Source organism: Octopus sinensis, linkage group LG7, assembly GCF_006345805.1.
Source record: "Octopus sinensis linkage group LG7, ASM634580v1, whole genome shotgun sequence".
Taxonomy (NCBI): domain Eukaryota; kingdom Metazoa; phylum Mollusca; class Cephalopoda; order Octopoda; family Octopodidae; genus Octopus; species Octopus sinensis.
In genome coordinates, this window is record NC_043003.1 from 13,877,132 (window position 1) to 13,899,360 (window position 22,229).

Consider the following 22,229-nt stretch of genomic DNA (forward strand, 5'->3'; position numbering starts at 1 on the left):
GCTGTGGCCATGCTGGGGCACTGCCATTGTCTGTTTTGGTATGGTTTCTACCACTTGATGTCCTTCCTAATGCCAGTCAGTTTACAAAGTGTACTGGGTGCACTTTGTGTGGAACCTGTACCGATTATTTACATGTGGCACCAGCAGGGGTACTTTATGCATTACATTGGCACAGGTACTTTTTGCATGGCACAAAAATCCTCTCTAATATAGTCTCAAAACCTGAAATTTTGGTTGAGGGTGCTAGCCAATTACATTGACCCCACTACTCAACTGGTACCTATTTCATTGACCCTGATAGGATGAAAGGCAAAGTACTTGTACTTGTGACGGCATTCACCCAGGGCGGGTTGAACCGGCTTCTTCTCTGTTCCTTACGGCATCACGAACCATGGAGGCCCACGCTCAACTGTCCTGTGCGAGGTCACTAGAGATAGCGAGCCATTCGCAGTTCCATCTGCACAGACCGACCACCTGCAGACCTGAGTACTAGTTGAGCCCTGGTATTAATGTAATTGACTAACTCCTTCCCATAAAGTTTCAGCCCTTGTGCTTGTCACAGAAAGAATTATCAAAATATTGTCCAGGATGGTGAGCTGGTAGAATCATTGCTATGTCACTCAAAATAAGCTTAGTGACACTTCTCTGGTCTTGACAATGTAAATTCAGGTTCCATCAAAGTTGCCTTTCATAAAAGTTTTCAATGAAAGGCAAAGTCAAACTTGTTTCATCAATCTCAAAAGGATGGAAACCAAAGATCTTGGGGAGATATGAACTCCAGAGAGTAAAGACGGATTGGAATAGTACTAAACATTTTTGTCAGATTGGTTAACAATCCTACCAGCTCACTTTCTTGGAGAATGAAAAAATATTTTTGAGTACTGTATAACCCTTTCATTACTCTATTTTATTTTGATGATTTTTAAAATGAGAATATCTGAAATAAACCCGACTGCTCTTATAAATGAGAATACTAAAAATGAACCCGACCACTCTCAAAAATTAAGTAAAAAAAATCAGTAATGATAATCCAGAATCCTTGTCCGGTAGAGGATTGATGCCACAAGGCCAAACATTGCTGAAAATTTCATCTGTATCCATCCAGCGGTTCTTGAGATATCTTGTCCACAGACAAACAAACAAACAAACAAACACGACCAAAAACAATACCTCCATTTTCGCTAAGGTGGAGGTAATAACAAAAATAAGAGTAGTAGTAGTAGTAGTAGTAGTAGTAATTTGATGGAAAATATGAATATAGAAGAAAGTGGTGGTGGTGGTGATGGTGGTGGAGGTTCTGGGCTTTTTTTTTCCCTCTCCCCCTGACACTGATACTGAGGAACACAGTCACAAAAGAGTAAATGAAAGAAAGAAATCGGAACAAAATAAAAGAGTTATCATAAATGGATAAAACTAAATAACACTATAACACAGCTAAAAATCCAAAGATGTTACCATAGAAACCAAAGACAGAAACACAACCACACAAACGGAGAAGTACACAATACACATACACACGCATTCTCTCTCGTACACACAGTGATTTAATTACAGTAAATATCTAATATAAAAGATGATGTTCTTTGGATTACATTTTTGGGGCTTTCAACTGGGATCTTTCTTCCTCTTTTGCACACACAGAACACAACTCAAAAATAATTCTATTGAAATCTAATTTTTACTTCTACTTGCCAAATTGCAATTCTCTTCAGAGGTTTCTCTGTCATAGCGGAAAAAAAACAAAAACAAAAAACGAGAGCAAGAACAAAGCAAAACAAATACATAATATATATATATATATACACACACACACACACACACAAATAAACAAACAAAATGTAATAAAATAAATTACAATAAAATAAAAAAAAAAGAAAGTGTAATGCGAGAACATTCAAGAAGGCCTTCAGAGTGCCAGTTCTATTGTGATATCAGCATTAAGTCAAATTGAGGGGAGAGAGAGGGGGGGGAGAGAGGGAGAGAGAGAGAGAGAGAGAGAGAGAGAGAGTGTGTATGTGTGTGTATATAATGCATGTGTGTATATATAATGCGTGTGTTGTGTGCTGCTACGAAGCGTCTTTGAATGCATTTTTATACGATTATTATCATTATTATTATTGTCATTATTATTATTGTTATTATTATTATTATTATTATCATTATTATCATTATTATCATTATTATTATTGTCATTATTATTATTGTTATTATCATTATTATTATTATCATTATTATCATTATTATCATTATTATTATTATTATTATTATTATATCAAGATGTTAAAAAGACACTTCATTAGTGTTTGCTGGAACAATTCTAGTGTTATGTAAAACACACGCAGCACACACAACACATATGCATACATATGCAATGCACACAAACACACATGCACGTGCACACACGTACGCTCTCAGAGTTTTCTTTATCAGTTTTCAATTAAGCTGAAATTATGGAGTAATCAAAAAACGATCACAGCGATATACTTTACCGAGACAAAAATTAAACGTCGCAAATTATATCTATCTCTGCTTTCCCCCATCTCTCTCGTGCTCTCTCTCTCTCTCTACGCGTACACACATATACACATGCAGATACACGCATGGACATATATGTGGGAGGCTGGTAAATGTATGTGTGTAGATTTAACACTAATTAGATGAAAGAGAAAATTGTCAGCTTTGAAAAAGAGAAAGAATTAGACGGAATGGTAAAGATTACATAATATTAGTATTATGACAGGGAAATTTTATTTCTGTGCGCGTGCAGTGCATGTTTGTGCGTGCATGTATACGTGGTGTGCACATGCATAGCAACCAGTTATGTCATGAATGCACAGGCTACTGGAATATCATGATAACCCAATTTACAAAGTATCATACTGTATTATGTAATCGTATTTCAACTAATGTTATCCAAATTTAGAATGCAATTTCTTCTGTTTGAAGTGCACAATACCTTTGCAGAATGTTACACACACACACACACACAAACTCACAAACAAAGCAGTAAGGAAAAAAAACAAAGATGACTAGCTTTAACAAATGTTGAAGTAGTCTAACATTTTAACATTTAAAATAGAAAAAAAGAAAGTGTTGACGTTTCGGGCGCTAGTCCTTCATCAGGAAAAAATAGAGGAAATTTGGTGGGGAAGGAAGTAAAAATAAAAATGAAGAAAAAGATTAGAAGCCAGGTGATAATAATGCAGATCTGTGTTTGGGGATGGGGGTGTATGAAGGGAAGGGGAGGCAGGATGGTGTGTGCTTGTATAGGAAGGTATCTGCGTTCAGAGAAGGGTATAGGGAGAATGAATGTATGATGCATGCAGAGGGAAGGGGTGTATTTTCTTGGTGTGTGTGTGTGTGTAGGTGGGCAAGTGTGGAAGTGTAGTGGTAAGGGATACTGGGGTGTGGGAGGATGGTGTGGTCATACTGTATGTGAGAAGTGTATGGCAAAGTGAAAGGGGAGGTAAGAAGACACACTAATGAAAAACAATATAAATAGCAAGGAAAAAGAATGAAAAATATTTTGTTTTTAAATATGATAGTAAAAGTGAAAGTAAAGTGATAATGGTGATGAAAAGTCAGGGGGGTTACTTAACAGGTAAAAGATCTGAAGAAAGTAACTGAACAAAAGGGGGTTGTCAAAGTGGGCATAGACAGAAAAAAACAAAAGGTGGAAATAGCAGGGGCGTGATGCTGAAACAAAAAACTTTGACTCCGACTCTGACTCCTCTACTATTGGCACCTCCGAATTTGACTCCTCTTTATGTAATTAAGTGATTGTGGTCTATATATCTCATAAAGCATATGCATGCGCACACACAACCATGCCTGCGCCTATCACAATAAAGTCTACTTCTCAAGCTTTATGGACCTATAAGGGCCAGTTTCTCAGTTTCCATGGTGTATGAATGAATATTTACTCCCCAGACAGGAAACTGGACCATTGTGGGATCGCTTAACATGAAAAGTGTTTTGCTCAAGAACACTACGTATCATCAAGTCCAGGAATTGAAACCACAATCTTACAATCATGAGTCCAACACCCTAACAGCTAAAGCATGCAATTCCTCACTATCACCTGATCCAGGAATTGAAACTACCATCTTACGATCATGGGTCCAACAACTTAACAGCTAAAGCATGCAATTCCTCACTATCACCTGATCCAGGAATTGAAACCACAATCTTACAATCATGAGTCCAACACTCTAACAGCTGAAGCATACAATTCCTCACTATCACCTGATCCAGGAATTGAAACCACAATCTTACGATCATGGGTCCAACAACCTAACAGCTAAAGCATGCAATTCCTCACTATCACCTGATCCAGGAATTGAAACCACAATCTTACAATCATGAGTCCAACACTCTAACAGCTGAAGCATACAATTCCTCACTATCACCTGATCCAGGAATTGAAACCACAATCTTATGATCATGGGTCCAACAACCTAACAGCTAAAGCATGCAATTCCTCACTATCACCTGATCCAGGAATTGAAACCACAATCTTACAATCATGAGTCCAACACCCTAACAGCTAAAGCATGCAATTCCTCACTATCACCTGATCCAGGAATTGAAACCACAATCTTACGATCATGAGTCCAACACCTTAACAGCTAAAGCATGCACGTCCTCACTATCACCTGATCCAGGAATTGAAACCGCAACCTTTATGATCATAAATCCAATGCTCTAACCACTTGGCTACACACCTTCACTGACTGTCACCATGCTTGCACCTAAAACCACACCTGTACTTATATATGGACGTTAAAGTTCAGAAAGAGGTTGTTAGCTAAGTGCCGTCATGCACTAAACCCTGCTTGATCTGTTGGGTTCATTGAGTTCACATCAAACAGAGCCTCTATTTAGGACATTTCATGTTCTTCAGAGTGAGTCATGGGTGTTTGATAAATCACCCAACCATGAGAATATTTTATAGACAGTCTAAATTAATTTGGATTATTACCATTGCTAATGAATTTATTATTAAAAGTGTGTATGAGAGAGAGAAAGAGGAGAAGAGACGAGGGAGAGGGGAAAAGGGGGAGAGAGAAGGGGAAAGAGGGGGAGAGAGCAAAAAGGTGAGAGATAGGAGAGGGAGAGATGGAAGGAGAAAGATATGGGAGAGATGCAGAGGGAAAAGACGGGGAGATGCAAAAAGGGGAGAGAGAGAGGAAGAAAGGGAGAGAGAGTGCAGCAGTGATTATATCAGCTTATTAGATAAAGGGGCCTTCTGTCTCAACGCATTAAAATAAACAGCATGTCAACATCTCTGGTACTAACTCACCAATTATGATTATACAATAATCCTTTCTACTTAAGGCACAAAGCCTGATTTCGTGGGGAGGACAGGGTAAGTCAACTACATCAACCCCAGTGCACAACTGGTACTGACTTCATTGACCTCCCCGAAAGGACAAAAGGTAAAGTTGACCTCAGTGGAATTTGAACTCAGAATGTACAGAATGTAAAGACATATGGAATGTTGCTAAGTGTTTTAACCAACATGTTAACAACTCTGCCAGCTCTCTGCCTTATATTGAATAAAATAAATGCGCTCTTTTAAAGCCTAGCCTGGCTCATGGGCCCGGTTTCCCAGTTTCTATGGCATATCTGTTCCCCAGCTGAATGGGACGCCAGTCCATCGCAGCGTTACTCATTTTTGCCAGCTGAGTGGACTAGAGCAACGTGAAATGAAGTGTTTTCCTCAAGTATACAACGTGTTGCCTGATCCAGGAATCGAAACCACAATCTTACGATCATGATGCTGACACCCAAACCACTAAGCCATGTGCCCCCACCTGCCTTATATTATTAAATAATAATAATAATAACAAGAGCACGCAGAGAGCACAAACCTCCACCAAGGCAACACCAATGTCCTCTCAACGATTAGCCGGAGATGATTTTTAAAATGAGAATATCTTAAATAAACTCGACTGCTTTCACAAACGAGAATACTAAAAATGACCCTGACCGCTCTCAAAAATTAAGTAAAAAAACAGGGGAAATAATCCAGAATCCTTATGTGGTGTCAGATCAATGCCAAAAGCTAACCAGTCTGTGCCAAGCACGAGGCCAAACCTCTCTCAAAGTTTCATCCGAATCCATCCAGTGGTTCTTGAGATATCTTATCCACAGACAAACAAACAAACAAACACAACTGAAAACAATATCTCCACCTTCGCTAAGGTGGAGGTAATAATAAGGGTTTCTAAAATCACAACCAATCATCATCAACAGCAATAACAACAACAAGAGTAACATCATGTTTATCACTGTTGGCTTCAGCTAGGCCTGTGGTTCTTAATCTTTCTTGTGGGCAGCATTTTTTTTTTTTTTAAAGCATTTACTTGTTAGAAGGTCTTTAGACCACTGAAAACGTAAGAGCTACTAGAATAAAATGGACACTGGACAGAAGTCAATGGGTGACGATGTACATTAGACTTAAAAGACTGGAGGCCATATTGAAGCGGAAGAACAAGACTGTGGAAGGGAATTCCAAAGTTCAGAGGTGTGAGGGAAGAAACTGGTTCTGTAAAGTGCTTTACGACACTTAGGAGGCTGCACAGTATACTGATGAGAACTGGATGCATGTCTAGTTGATTGCTGATAAGTTCTTAAAGGAGGAACCAGAGAAGAGAGCTCAGCTGAAGAATGTCCATGGAAATACTTATAGAAAAAAAACAAGGAAGCCACACGACAACAATGAGAGAGTGAATCCAGTTTAGAAGATAGATCAGGATGAATAGCATTACAAATATTTCAGGTATTCTTATTGTACAGGTGTATGTGTATGTATATAAGAATGTAAGTAAGCTTGCAGGGTTATATATATTCATGTATGCATAAGCATGTGTGTGTATGTGTTTGTACATATGTCTGTCTGTCTGTCTATCTATCTAGCTATCTATCTCTCTCTCGCTTTTACTTGTTTCAGTCATTTGACTGCGGCCATGCTGGAGCACCACCTTTAGTCAAGCAAATCGACCCCGGGACTTATTCTTTGTAAGCCTAGTACTTATTCTATCGGTCACTTTTGCCAAACTGTTAAGTGACAGGGACATAAACACACCAGCATCGGTTGTCAAGCAATGCTAGGGGGACAAACACAGGCACACAAACATACACACACACACACACATATACATATATACGAAGGGCTTCTTTCAGTTTCCGTCTACCAAATCCACTCACAAGGCTTTGGTCGGCCCGAGGCTATAGCAGAAGACACTTGCCCAAGATGCCACGCAATGGGACTGAACCCGGAAACATTTGGTTGGTAAGCAAGCTACTTACCACACAGCCACTCCTGCACCTATCTATCTAACTATCTGTCTGTCTATCTATCCACCATCCATCTACCCAGCCTTCTATACATTTATCTATAAATATGTATGTATGTACGTACATACGTACATGCATACATATGTAAGTGCATTTAAGCATATATTTACAAATATATGTATGTGTACTTATGCATGCACACGCATATAAGTGTATGTATTTATGTATACATATGAGTACAGTGATAGTAGAAACACAGATATTTAAATCGTGAATACAATTAATTGATGTATAAGGTGGTCGAAAGATCGCAAAATGTGTAAATATAGAAATGATGCTTTGTTTTGGTTTGGTAACTTGTTAAATCATTTGAGCAAACACTTCTAGTTGTAATCTAAATATATAGAAACAAGAACACAGAAACTATTTCTGCAACATTATCATCAGCATATTCGTTATCAGCATCCGCATCTTCTTTGTTTCGATTCAAAAGTGATAGGCTCTGTGTGTGTGTGTGTGTGTGAGTGTGTGTGTGTGTGGGGGGGGTGTCTAAATGTCATGATGTGAAAATTGCTGATCATAAAATGTTTGACAAAAACCTCATGGTAAACAACATGTCTGACATGAGTTTGTGTGGAAGAATCATCACAATTGTCGTCGTCATCGTTTTCACATCTACTTTTCCATGCTGGCATGGGTTGGACAGTGTGACAGGGGCAAAGAAAAATGATAATGAGAATGATGTGTACATGCATGCACACATGCACATACATACCATACATATGCATGCCAGAATGCACACACACACATCATCATTTCCACAGCCACTTTTCCATGCTGGCATGGGTTGGACAGTGCAACAAGAGCCAATGAGCCAGAGGATTGTGAACAGCAATTAAAAAGAAATAATAAGACTGAGTAGAAGCACATGCACACACACACACACCATCATCATCATCCACTTTTCCATGCTGGTATGTGTTAGACAGTGTGACCAGAGCCCAATGAATCACAAACTGTGCTCAGCAATTAAAAAGAGATAACACAAATGATGAATACACACACACACACACACACACACAATCATCCTCCATCTCTTCCTACTCTGCATCATCATTTTAATGCTTGCTTTTCCAAGCTAGCATGAGTTGGATGGAATTGACTGAGGTAGACTTTTTACAGCTGGGTGCCCTTCCTGTTGCTAACCCTTATTTGCCCTCAAGTTAGGTAACCCCCACCCATGGCCAGACATGTTTTTACTGCAATCAGACAATGACAATATCACAGATATATATATATATATATATATATATATAAATATATATCTTATAAACAAGGTCAAAAGAAAAATTATTTCTATGCCAATTTTTAACCTTTAAAGGTATTTTAATATGCTGCCACTTTTGATGAAATTTTTTTCTGAAAAAATTTTTATCCTATATTAGTAGTATATATACATACACACACATGTAGGTTCTTTCAGTTTCCATAAGACATGTTGCCATATATATATATATATATATATGAAGATCCTTTCATTCTTTCTAACAATGAAACACACACACACATGTGTATGTGTGTTTCACTGTTTGAGAAAATAGAAGGATCTTCACTTCGAAAGACATAACATTACATCTAAAACTGAGGTTAGTAAACTGTTATGTTATGTCAATTGTCCTCTAGAAGGCAGAAACTTAGATTGTGTACACAACAATGAAAAAGAAATTAGCAGCCTTTGAGAAATGGGTCATTTACAAATTGGACGGGGTAACAAACGCAGCAGTACTAGAAGGGCTGCAAACCTAAAGACAACCTATTACCAAGAATCAAGTAAATGAAATAATATCATGTCTTGGGACATACTATGTGCCATGAGTCATTGACCAAGACCATCCTGACAGTATGTGTAAAAGGGGAAAAGAGAGTTAGAGACCTGTAAAGATGTTTGTGGACCAATAATGTCGAAGAATGGGCTAAAAACAGGACCCTAACTGATTGTATGCATGCGGAACAACACAAAAGGAACAGAGAGGATCCTGGCATGTCACCTCATGACTGCCAATGCATACACATACATAAAATGGTAGGATTGGTGGTGTTTAATTAATAATTATTTTATCGACCCGAAAGTATGAAAAGTGAAGTTGGTTTTGGTGGAATTTGAACTCAGAACATAAAGACAGACAAAATGCTGCTAAGCATTTTGCTTAGCATGCTAATGATTCAGCAAGCTCGCTGCCACAGAAACCACTAGAATATATTGGTTTCACAGTTTAGCACAAGGCCAGCAATTTCATTGGAGGGGAGTAAGTTGATTACATCAACACAGTACTCTTACTCTTTACTTGTTTCAGTTATTTGACTGTGGCCATGCTGGATCACTGCCTTTAGTCGAGCAAATCGACCCCAGGACTTATTCTTTGTAAGCCTAGTACTTATTCTATTGGTCTATTTTGCCAAACCACTAAGTTATGGGGACGTAAACACACCAGCATCGGTTGTCAAGTGATGTTGCAGGGACAAACACAGACACACAAACGTATACACACACACACATATATATATAGGGAGAATTCATGAAAAAACAAAAGACGAAGACAGGTGGTGTACAAAACAAACATGTATTAGTATAACGCTCAGGAATTGAAAAAGTCTTTTACGTTTTGAGCCTACGTTCTTCTACAGAAAGGGACACAGAAAAAACAAGGAGAGAAACAAGGAGAGATAAAAAATGTGGGTAGTGGCTACCGATCTATCATGGTGATATACGACGGGCTTCTGTCAGTTTCCGTCTACCAAATCCAATTACAAGGCGTTAGTTGGCCTGAGGCTATAGTAGAAGACACTTGCCCAAGGCGTCACGTAGTGAGACTGAACCCGGAACCATATGGTTCGTAAGCAAGCTACTTACCATACAGCCACTGCTATGCCTTGCCAAGTTTTTATTTTATTAACTCCGAAAGGATGAAAGGCTAAGTCAACCTTGATGGAAAGAAGCCAGTAAAATATTTAAAAAAGAACTAGAACACTACACACACACACACAGATGCCTATGTTTCTGTTTCATTCCTCAAACGCTACAAAAGCAATGAAAATATCTATTTGTTGACAACACCAAACTCTATCAGCTAAAGATATGTTAGTGAAGATCACTGTCTGGCGAAAGTTGATTTTTACTTGTTTCAAGTCAGACATTTTCAAAACTAATTACAAAGCTGGAAATTCCATACCCTCATACAGACACAGACACACACACACACACACTCTCTCTCTCTCTCTCTCTCTCTCTCATTGTAACTATCATTTATCAGATCAAGATCTGAAAATTAAAATTATAGAAAGATTGTAAATTTTACAACTATATGTATGTGTGTATGCATGTATGTGTGTCTGTTTGTATGTATGTATGTATATGCATTGTATGTATGGTATATATGTGTGCATATGAATGTGTGTATTACCTGATTTTTTTAAATATCTGTTATGTACATTATTTACCTTATTTACATTATTTACATTTGACGGATATTTGTCCTCATCTTGTTTGTTGTTAACACAACATTTCGGCTGATATACCCTCCAGCCTCCATCAGGTGTCTTGGTGAGATTTCAAACCTGGGTTCTCATTCCAAAGGTATTTTTCAATGTTATTATTATCATCCTGATTACTATTATTAATATTATTATTATTATTATTATTATTAATATTACTATTCAGGTCACTGCCTGGAATTGTAGTGGCTGGAGGGTATATCAGCAGAAACGTTGTTAATAACAAACAAGATGAGGACAAATATCCGTCAAATGTAAATAATGTAAATAAGGTAAATAATGTACATAATTCCTCATCTCTTAAATATAGAAATTGCTGTTATGTGTTACCTATTATAGCAGGCTGTAGTCAAAAAAAGCAGAACATTCAGTGAAAAATTCCCTGATGGAATAAAGTCATGTTTCAGTGGATGATGGTTCATTCTCTGAACACCTGCTGCAAGAAGTGCCCATCATTGCCACATCTGTGCAAAAGAGCATTTATAAAGACACAAAAGAAAGAAAATGGAAATTACTTGATTCCTTATGCGCGACGATTGTTTTGACCCAGCAGTGCAGATATTTGTGGTACATCACAGATGCAGATGTCCACGGAAGATTCATTTGCCTTTTTGCTCTTTTACATATCAATACATTTTTTGTACTAGTGACGTACTCATCATCTACATAAGGAATAGATATATGTATCGTGGAACTCCGTCGGTTATGACGACGAGGGTTCCAGTTGATCTGATCAATGGAACAGCCTGCTCGTTAAATTAATGTGCAAGTGGCTGAGCACTCCACAGTCACATGTACCCGTAACAGAGTTCTCGGGGAGATTCAGTGTGACACAGAGTGTGACAAGGCTGACCCTTTGAAATACAGGTACAACAAGAACAAGAAGAAAGAGTGTGAGAAAGGTAAAGTAAAAGAGTATAGCAGGGTTCGCCACCATCCCCTGCCGGAGCCTCATGGTGCTTTAGGTGTTTTTCCTCAATAAACACTCACAACGCCTGGTCTGGAAATCAAAACCGCAATCCCACAACTGTGAGTTCACTGGCCTAACCACTGGGCCATTGCGCTTCCATAATATATGTTTATATATATATATATATATATATATATATATATATACATACACACATACATAAATATATATGTATGTATGCGTTTATATATATGTGCGTGTATATATATATATATATATATATATATGCAAATTTGTATATATACATATATATACTTTATATATATGTATGCATATATATGTGTGTGTGGGTGTATATATATATATATATATATATATATATGCATATATGTATATATACATATGTATATTATATATATATATATATATATATATATGTATGTATATATGTATGTATATATATATATGTACATATGTATATATATATGTATATATATTCCTGAAAGTAAAAACGGAGAGAGAAATAGCAGTTAAAATAAGTACTTACCAAGTTAGAAGATGGATGTAATAACTTGACGTAAATATGAAATTCCTCATTGCTTTTTCTTTAGAAATGTCCAATTGCAAATTGAAAAGACTAATCTGCAAGAAAGAAAGAAAGAAATACACACATAAATATAAATAATAACATTTGCAGATTAGGAGATCAGATGCAGAATTAATAATTGTGTCTTACGTATGTAGAAAGTTGCAAACTTAAAACTAGAAAGTTGTAGTGTATTAATATATTATTAGAAAAGTTCTGTTTGTTGAGCCTGGGGAAGTCAAAACTGAAGTCAGCCCACAGAATGGCTTGAAAAGGGAAAGTAATTAATAACTACAAAAGAGCTTTGATTTACTGATCTTTCAGTAACGGCATGTGGCTTAGTGCTTGCTGTGAGATCATGGTTTCAATTCCTCGACCGGGTGGTGCCCAGTGTTCTTGAGCAGAATGGTTTTTTTTTTTTCCACTCTGTTCCAGTCTGTTCTCTCAGTTTTAAATGAATGACTCTGTGATGGACTAGCATCCTGTCCAGGGAAATGTGATTTTGGTCACTCACACACCATGGGAGTCAGGTAGTGTGGTCCCTATGAACATGAGGGTTAGAGACATTAATGTCCTGGGGCTGATGATAAATATAGATGATTATGATGCTGTTGCTGCTGATGGATCTGTCAGCTAAAACCCTAAACAGAAATAGTCCTTTCTACTAAAGGTACAAGGCCGGAAATTTTGGGAGAGGGGATTAGTCAATTACATCAACACCTGTGCGAAACTGGTGCTTATTTTGTTGACCTTGAAATGATGAAAGGCTAAGTTGACTCTGAAAGGATGAAAGACAAAGTCAACTTCGGCAGAATTTGAACTCAAAATACCAAGGTGGTCAAAATGCTGCTAAGCACACTAATCCTTTCTATTATAGGCACAAAGCCCGAAATTTTGAGGGAGGGGGGGGGGAGTCGATTAGATCGATCCCAGTTTGCGACTGGTACTTAATTTATCAACCCCGAAAGGATGGAAGGCAAAGTCAACCACAGTGGAATTTGAACTCAGAACGTAAAGACAGACGAAAAACCGCTAAGCATTTTGCTCGGCGTGCCAATGTTTCTACCAGCTCACCGCTTTAATAATAATAATAATAATAATAATAATATAATAATAATAATAATAATAATAATAGTAATAACAGTCATCATGATGTTAGTATTGTTAGTAGATGCTTATGACCATAAAGGATAGGCTCACGTTTTAATACTGTAATTACTCTTTTGTTGTGGAGCAGAAAAGAAAAGCTGGTTTCGAAAGAAAAAAGTTTGTTGACTAATAACAGGTGACAAGCCCAGTTCTACTTCTCAATAGGTGTCAGGTAAGAATTTTGAACACATGCAAAAACAGTCTCTGCTGGATTATGGTTGAATACGTTTGAATGATGTTGAATATTCATTCACGAAGGAGCAATTAGTTCTGAGAAAACGAAAGGGAAATAATCTTCTCTACAAAATTTCAGACACAAGGCCTGAAATTTTGAGGAAGGGGGCCAGTTGATTAGATTAACCCCAGTACGCAACTGCTACTTAATTTATCGATCCTGAAAGGATGAAAGGCAAAGTTGACCTCGGCAGAATTTGAACTCAGAACGTAAAGACAGACAAAATACCTATTTCTTTACTACCCACAAGGGGCTAAACACAGAGCAGACAAACAAGGACAGACAAACGGATTAAGTCAATTATATTGACCCCAGTGCGTAACTGGTACTTATTTAATTGACCCCGAAAAGATGAAAGGCAAAGTTGATGTCTGCAGAATTTGAACTCAGAACGTAAAGACAAAATACCGCTAAGCATTTCGTCCGGTGTGCTAATGATTCTGCCAGCTCACCACCTTTGAAAGGGAAATAATGGTTAGAAGCTGAGGTTTAGGCTGTCATACTCATGATCGTTAGATCGTGGGTTCAGTTCCCAGACCAGGTGGTGTATTGTGTTCTTGAACAAGGTGCTTCATTTCACATCGCTCCAGTCCCTCTTTCCATAGCTTGCCTAAGTAGCAGGATAGCATCATTCGAATGTTAAAACAATGCAAAGTGCACTGTGACTAATGATGTGCAACAACATGATAGTCTGGTCGTGATATATATATATATATAATATATAATGGCGGTGCCCCAGCATGGCCACAGCTCATGAGCTGAAACTAGAATCAATCAAGAATCAATCATATATATATATATATATCAAGTGGGTGTGTGTTAAAAAGTTTGCTTCTCAGCCATATGGTTCCAGGTTCAGTCCCACTGCATGGCACCTTGGGCAAGGGTCTTCTACTATAGCCTTGGGCTGACCTAAGCCTTGTCAGTGGATTGGTAGACAGAAACTGAAAAGAAGCCCATCGTATATATATATATATATATATATATATATTATATATATATATATATGTATGTATGTATCTATGTGTGTGTGTGTCTTTGTGAGTCCCTCCCCCCATCACTGCTTGACAACCAGTGTTGGTGTGTTTATGTCCTCCCAACTTAGCGGTTCAGCAAAAGTGACCAATAGAATAAGTACTGCAGTAGATTTGTTTGACTAAAACCCTTCAAGGCTGTACTCCAACATGGTCGCAGTCAAATGACTGAAACAAGCAAAAGAATAGAAGAATACAACATCATTTTAATATCAGCTTTTCCCTGCTTGCATGGCATGGATGGAATACGCTGAAGCGAATCTTCTATGGCTGGATATCCTCTCTGTCTCTTAACCCTCGCTTCCAGATTAAAAAATGACCAGACTTGTTTCCATGGTAGCCTGGAAATGAAGAACCTCAAGCCAATCAATGCCTACAGCAAGACTTGAACTCAGGATCTTTGACCATTGGTTCAAGAGTTCCTGAATACTTTTACCTTTTAATTTCTACTCATTGGACTGCGACCAAGCTGGGGCACTGCCTTGAAGAAGGGTTTTAGAAGAACAAATCGACACCAGTATGTATTTTTAAAGTCTGATATCTTATTAGTCTCTTTTGCCAAACTGGTGGGGATGTAAACAAACTAACACCTGTTCTCATGTGGTGGAGGCAGTGGTGGGTGGCAGAAACACAAAGACACACATACACATGTATATACGCTTCTAGGCTTCTTGACAGTTTTCGGTGTATGAAATTCACTCACACAACATTGCTACACGGTGGGACTGAACTCAAAACCAGGTGATTGGGAAGCAAGTTTCTAAACCACACAGCCATACCTGTGCCTTGTTTAGGTATTTAAAAAACAAAAAGAAGACACAAACAATGAAAGAAATAAACCACTCAGAGACAATTAATGCTACAGCTTCTTTTGTGATTGCTAGAACATACAGGCAACTTAACAACAGAAGATGTAAAGACTTGTCTTTCTCCATCTCTCTCCTCTCTCGCATCTCTCTCTCATTTCTCTCAATTGTTACAGTAGGAGAAAAGTTCAAGTGGAAAGTGAAGTCAGCAGAGCAAAATCTCCTGGTCTAAATTAAAAGAATCACCAACGAAGCAACAAGGCCTGCCATAAGCTATACAGCACAAAGCTGCAAGCTGAAGATACCGACATCAAGTGACAAGACATCAGTAGCATCCGAAGAAGATGGAGGCAGAGCCGTACAACAACAACAACAACAGCAACGACAATAACCTGAAGAAGAAAACAGCATGGTTGATCACACTGATTGCTTTGCCAGGCATGAAGCTGACAGTTAAAAGGTAGAAATATTAGATGCGGTTTTATCTCGACATTATACAGCAACATGTAATGAAAAATCTTTTGATAGTAATTGGTTTATGATTACTACATCCTGTTTGAAAGTTTAAAGGATTTCGAAATGGAGTTAAGAAGTTAAGATATTTCTCCAAGACGCTAGTCAAGGAAAAACAGAAAAAATGGAGAACAGTTTCTTAGTTTCCAAAAAGAAAATTTGTGCAGATGATGTAGGTCTATTATCTATCTTTCATCTTCAACTTGTTTCAGTTATTAGACTGCGACCAGGCTGGGGCACTGCCTTCAACAACTTTTTTTATTCAAATGAATTAACCCCAGTACTTATTTTTTGTCAAGTCTGGTACTTATTCTATCAGTCTCTTTCACCGAACTGCTAAGTTATGGGGGTCATAAACACATCAACACGAGTTGTCAAGCAGTTGTGAAGGACAAACACACACTCACACACACACAACAAGCTTCTTTCAGTTTTTGTGAGCCAAATCCACTCACAAGGCTTTGGTTGACTTGAGACTGTGGTAGAAGACACTTGCCCAAGGTTCCACACAGTGGGACTGAACCCAGAAACATGTAGTTAGGAAGCAAGCTTCTTACCATACAGCCATATAGGCATAGGAGTGGCTGTGTGGTAAGTAGCTTGCCAAACACAGACAAGCAAACATATATACACACACACTATATATATATATACGATGGGCTTCCTTTAGTTTCCATCTACCAAATCCACTCACAAGACTTTGGTTGGCCCGAGGCTATAGTAGAAGACACTTGCCCAAGGTGCCATGCAGTGGGACTGAACCTGGAACCATGTGGTTGCTAAGCAAGCGACTTATTACACAGCCACTCCTGCGCCTATATTTGTTCCTTTGGTTAATGATTGTTAATCAACATACTTCCTTTGTTAAATATAACGATGTTTTCATTGTATAAATTAATATACCCAACTGGCATTTTATTTTATTGATCCCCACCGTACAAGACAAGCAAACCCAACCTTGGCAGGATTCGAACTCAGGAAGTAAAGAACTAAAAGCAATACCAGAAAGCATTTTATTCGATGTGCCAAATTTCCTCAACAACCCCCCGCCCCACCCCCACGTGATCAAACTAAAAGCATCACAGTTTTATTCCAAGAAATAATCTCAATTGCCAGCAATGGTTTATGAAACATTTTGTTCCTCCCTACGTGGACACAAAAACAGCAAGCCTTTTTATTGTCGATGCTTTATGCCTGGTTTCTATATGGAGGACAATGGTCAGAATAGTCTGCTTGGGAATAAAACCCTCCGTTTCTGCTCATTTTAAGTTTCTCCACAAATCTAGAACTATTTCATTGCAGAGTTTCACATGACTTATCTGTCAAATACGATATCAACTGCATAAACCTATGTTTTTCTGGGTTTTTTTTTCTTTCTCCTCCTTTAGTTTCTGGACCCTTCTTCTCCCTAACTTCTTGGCTGCTAAACAATACTTGATGCTTTTAATTCTATTTGATATCTTTACCACAAAACACATTCTCTGTCTCAGATTTATTTCACACATTCTTTTACATTCCTTGCAGATATTCTCGGCTTTTATATTCACTGGAAAGGTTTACGACTTTATATATATTTTTTTAATGTTAGGGTAAATATAAATGGTTTGAGGAAGGAACCAAGATGTTCTCAAAGATCCCAATCTTAATGTATTCCTTAAGGCTCTATACACCTACCAAACTCAATGTCTCCCTTTATGCTCTGTGAAGCTTCCATTTCTTTGGACTTATGCTGTTATTAGCTAATTTTTCTGACAGGTCTCATCAAGTCTCTCTTTACCTGACACTCTAATTTTGCATACCTGCTTATTTTCTTAGCTTTTATGTTTTCTAGTAATAGGTGCAGATGTGGCAATGTGGTTCAGAAACTTTCTTCCCAAGCACCTGGTTACAGGTTCAGTCCCACTGCACGGCACTTTGGGTGAGTGTTGGCAGCTATAGCCCTGGGCTGAATAAAGCCTTCTAAATGGATTTGGTAGAGAGAAATTGGAAGATGTTCATCATACACAGACACGCACTTGTGTGTGTTCCGGGTTCAGTCCCACTGCGTGGCACCTTGGGCAAGTGTCTTCTACTATAGCCTTGGGCCAACCAAAGCCTTGCGAATGGATTTGGTAGACAGAAACTGCAAGAAGCCCATCGCATATATGTATGTGTGTGCATGTGTGTGTGTGTATGTTTGTGTGTCTGTGTCTGTCCCCTCAACATCGCTTGACAACCGATGCTGGTGTGTTTACGCTCCCGTAATTTAGTGGTCCGGCAAAAATAGACCGATAGAATAAGTACTAGGCTGACAAAGAATAAGTCCTGGGGTCGATTTGCTCGATTACAGGCAATACTCCTCCATGGCTGCAGTCAAATGACTGAAACAAGTAAAAGAGTAAATAAATAAATAAATAAATAGACGTGTCTAGCTAAGGGGCAAAAAAATATTACCTTGCTTGGAAACAAGTGAGGATTAGTGACAGGAAAGGTACCCATCCAGTCACAGAATATCTGCTTTGACATGGTCCATCTGACCAAAGCAAACAATGAAATGTATACACAATATGACGATGATGATGATTCTGGACTCTGCCTTTACAATATATGAACAGACTTCTCCAAGTCTCTTTCCCCGGCTTCGTTTGCAAATATTAAATTATCATCTGTGGTTTATATGACAGGTACAACTGTCTGTATTTATACTGTGTAGTTAGACTTGTATTTAATCTTACTAATTACTTTTGACTTAATGCAACAAGTCGCTTGATTACGCCTTTAAAAAAAAAATTACTAAACACACAATCAACATCTGCATACATTAAACGATGTAGTTTTATTACAATGTTTCCCAAATAGTTAAGATTCGTTTGTTATTTATTTTTATTTTTTAGTTTAGAAAACATCAATTTTACCTGGAATTAGTTATTTTATAACTTCAACAAATGATTATAAATGTCTCAGAATGAGTAATGTATCTTTCTCAGGAAAAGTTGTTGCTTTTTTTAAATAACTTTCGCCTTTCTTTCCGTCTTCTATATATCATTACTAACTTTCTAAATGTTTAGCATGTATGATGTAATAAAACTGAAAATGACTCTCTTAGAACAAAATGAGAAGGAAATTTATTTTCAAAATGTGCATGTGTTTGTGTGCAAGCACATGTGCATTTTGGCCAAATGGGTTGGCACATGTTGCAAGCGTGGCTGTGCAGTAAGAAGTTTGCTTTCCAACCGCATGGCTTTCGGTTCAGTCCCACTATGTGATACCTTGAGGCAAGTGTCTTCTACTGTGGCCTTGGGTTGCTCAATGTCTTATAAGTGAATTTGGTAGATGAAGACAATATGAAACAAATATCGAACAGTGAGAATGAGTGCTACTGTATTGGTGGGTTAATATTCTTTGTTTGTGAATTAAGAAGGCTATCAATGGTTTCATGGAGGAGATATGCACAATTGTTCGAGCGTGTTGGTATTCATTTTGGAAATAATGATCTCATATATATATATATATATATATCTATATATATATATATATATATATATATATATAAAATTTAATTTGTCCTTAGTCGAAAGACACCTGTTGTTATGTCCAACATCAATTATCAAGCAATGGTGGTGGGGGACAAACACAGACATAGAGACACACACATAAATATATTTATATATATATATATATATATATATATATATATATATGCCCCCCCCCCCACCGACTGGCTCCTGTGTAGGTGGCATATAATAAACACCAGCCGAACATGGTCGATGCCAGTGCTGCCTGACTGGCTCCCGTGCTGGTGGAGTAACCAGCTGTAGAAACCTTGCCAGATCACATTGGAGCCTGACGCAGCCTACTGGCTTGCAAGTCCCCCAGTCAAACCATCCAACCCATGCCAGCAGGGAAAATGGATGTTAAATGATGATAATGATATATATATATATATATCCGGGACCCTCTTCGGTCACGACACTGACCATGGGATTGCGCCTAGAAAGTTACCCTCCTAGTCACAAGTCTGGGCATGGTTGTTTATGGAAGACCAGTAGTCGCCCATGCATACCGGCCTCCCCTCTCCACCCCACCAGTGTTATCCAAGGGAAAGGCAAAGGCCGATACAGCTTGGCACCAGTGACGTCGCAACTCATTTCTACAGCTGAGTGAACTGGAGCAACGTGAAATAAAGTGTCTTGCTCAAGAACACAACACGCAGCCTGATCCGGGATTCGAGCTCACAACCTCACGATCGTAAGCTCGACGCTCTAACCACTGAGCCATGCGCCTTCACATACGCCTTCATATATATATATATATTATAATAATAATAATAATAGTAGTAGGAAATATAATTCCAAAATTTACAGGGAAAAATTCAACTTAGCAATCCTAAATCAAATTTCACAATATATAAAATACATGTATAAAATTTAGAGAAAAACCTCTATTAAACAATTCAATATTGAAAGACGTTATTCGCACCATGTAGAAAAGGTTAAATATACTATAAAAAACAATTATTCTAAAAATAGAGTACATAAACAATAAGTAGTAAATAGACTACACACGTTTCATGGCTATATTTTCAAGTAGATAATAATAATAAAATCAATTAGATTAAAACTAAATCGATCTAAAATTAAACCTATTTAAAAATGTAGTCACTCATCAGGTCTATAATAATAATAATAAAAACAATATAAATAATATAATAAATGTATGTATCTTAACTTATGGATTAAATAATAAATATAGAAAAATAGGTATAAATATTTATATAAACACATGATGGGCTTCTTTCAGTTTCCGCCTGCCAAATCTACTCAGAAGGCTTTGGTTGACCTGAGGCTATAATAGAAGACATTTGCCCAAGGTGCCACACAGTGGGACTGAAGCTGGAACCATGTGGTTGGGAAGCAAACATCTTACCACACAGCCATGGCTACACCTATGGTTGTTTTTTAAAATAAAGTCATTGTTTTAAATATTTTAAAATTATCTAAGTTAATTGTAACTTAAAACTAATGAAACTTTTTTTTTTCCTTTTTTTAATTAAAAGCTGTCTTCCCTGAAAGCACCAAGATTTGTGTTTGGTGGGGGAAGAATTGGAAGCACCCAAAACAAAATAATCACGCTCTGGTACACATCATGTCACATCCATTTCATAGTTGCTATGGTGACAGCTGTAGCCGAGCAAAGCCCAACTAATCCACAAAAAAAAAAAAAAACTCCAGGAGGAAGAGGAAGAGGGGAAGGGTGTGTGTGTGTGATGTTTAATGAAAGGGGTTCAATGATTGATGATAATGATGAAATAGAGGATGAAATCAATAATTAACGAAGCTGACTGAATAGGCAAAAATCTAGTCACATGCAAGCTGAAGTGTTTAACAGATCAGGTTCCCCCTGACATACCCCCAAGTCCCCAAACATGCAGAAATTAAGAAATAAAAGCAATATTTCACAACAGTACCTAACAGCTATTTTGTCACCAATTAGTTTATGAACATCTAGTGTTATATTATATTGGTTTCAAATTTTGGCACAAGGCCAGCAACAGCAGGAGAAGAGAGCTAGCAGAATCGTTAGCATGCCGGGCGAAATATTTATCTGTATTTCGTCTGCCGTTATGTTCTGAGTTCAAATTCCGCCGAGGTCGACTTTGCCTTTCAACCTTTCGGGGGTCGATAAATAAAGTACCAGTTACGCACTGGAGTCGATGTAATCGACTTAATCCCTTTGACTTTCCTTGTTTGTCCCCTCTATGTTTAGCTCCTTGTGGGCAATACAGCAATAAGTGCAGGAGAAAGAGAGTGAAAGTTAATTACATCAACCCCAGTGCTTAACTGGTTCTCATTTCATTGACCCCAAAAGGATGAAAGGCAAAGTCAACCTTAGCAGAATTTGAACTCAGAGCATAAAAATAGATGAAATGCTACTAAGCTTTTTCCTTGGCATGCTAACAGTTCTGCCAGCTCACCACCTTAAAGAATACAAATATTGGTTTCAAATTTTGGCACAAGGCCAGCAACAGCAGGAGAAGAGAGCTAGCAGAATCGTTAGCATGCCGGGCGAAATATTTATCTGTATTTCGTCTGCCGTTATGTTCTGAGTTCAAATTCCGCCGAGGTCGACTTTGCCTTTCAACCTTTCGGGGGTCGATAAATAA

At 37.9% G+C, this 22,229-nt stretch overlaps 1 protein-coding gene across 14 annotated transcripts in view; it reads right to left on the bottom strand.

The window, feature by feature from the left end:
* Positions 1–22,229, bottom strand: part of LOC115213797 (B-cell CLL/lymphoma 9 protein) — a 765,484-nt gene that overhangs the window by 355,798 nt on the left and 387,457 nt on the right. For all 14 annotated transcript variants that reach the window (XM_036504565.1, XM_036504560.1, XM_036504562.1 and 11 more), the window contains one exon: positions 12,312–12,406. The gene's annotated coding sequence lies outside the window, so the exon portion shown is untranslated. The remainder of the gene's footprint in view (positions 1–12,311; positions 12,407–22,229) is intronic.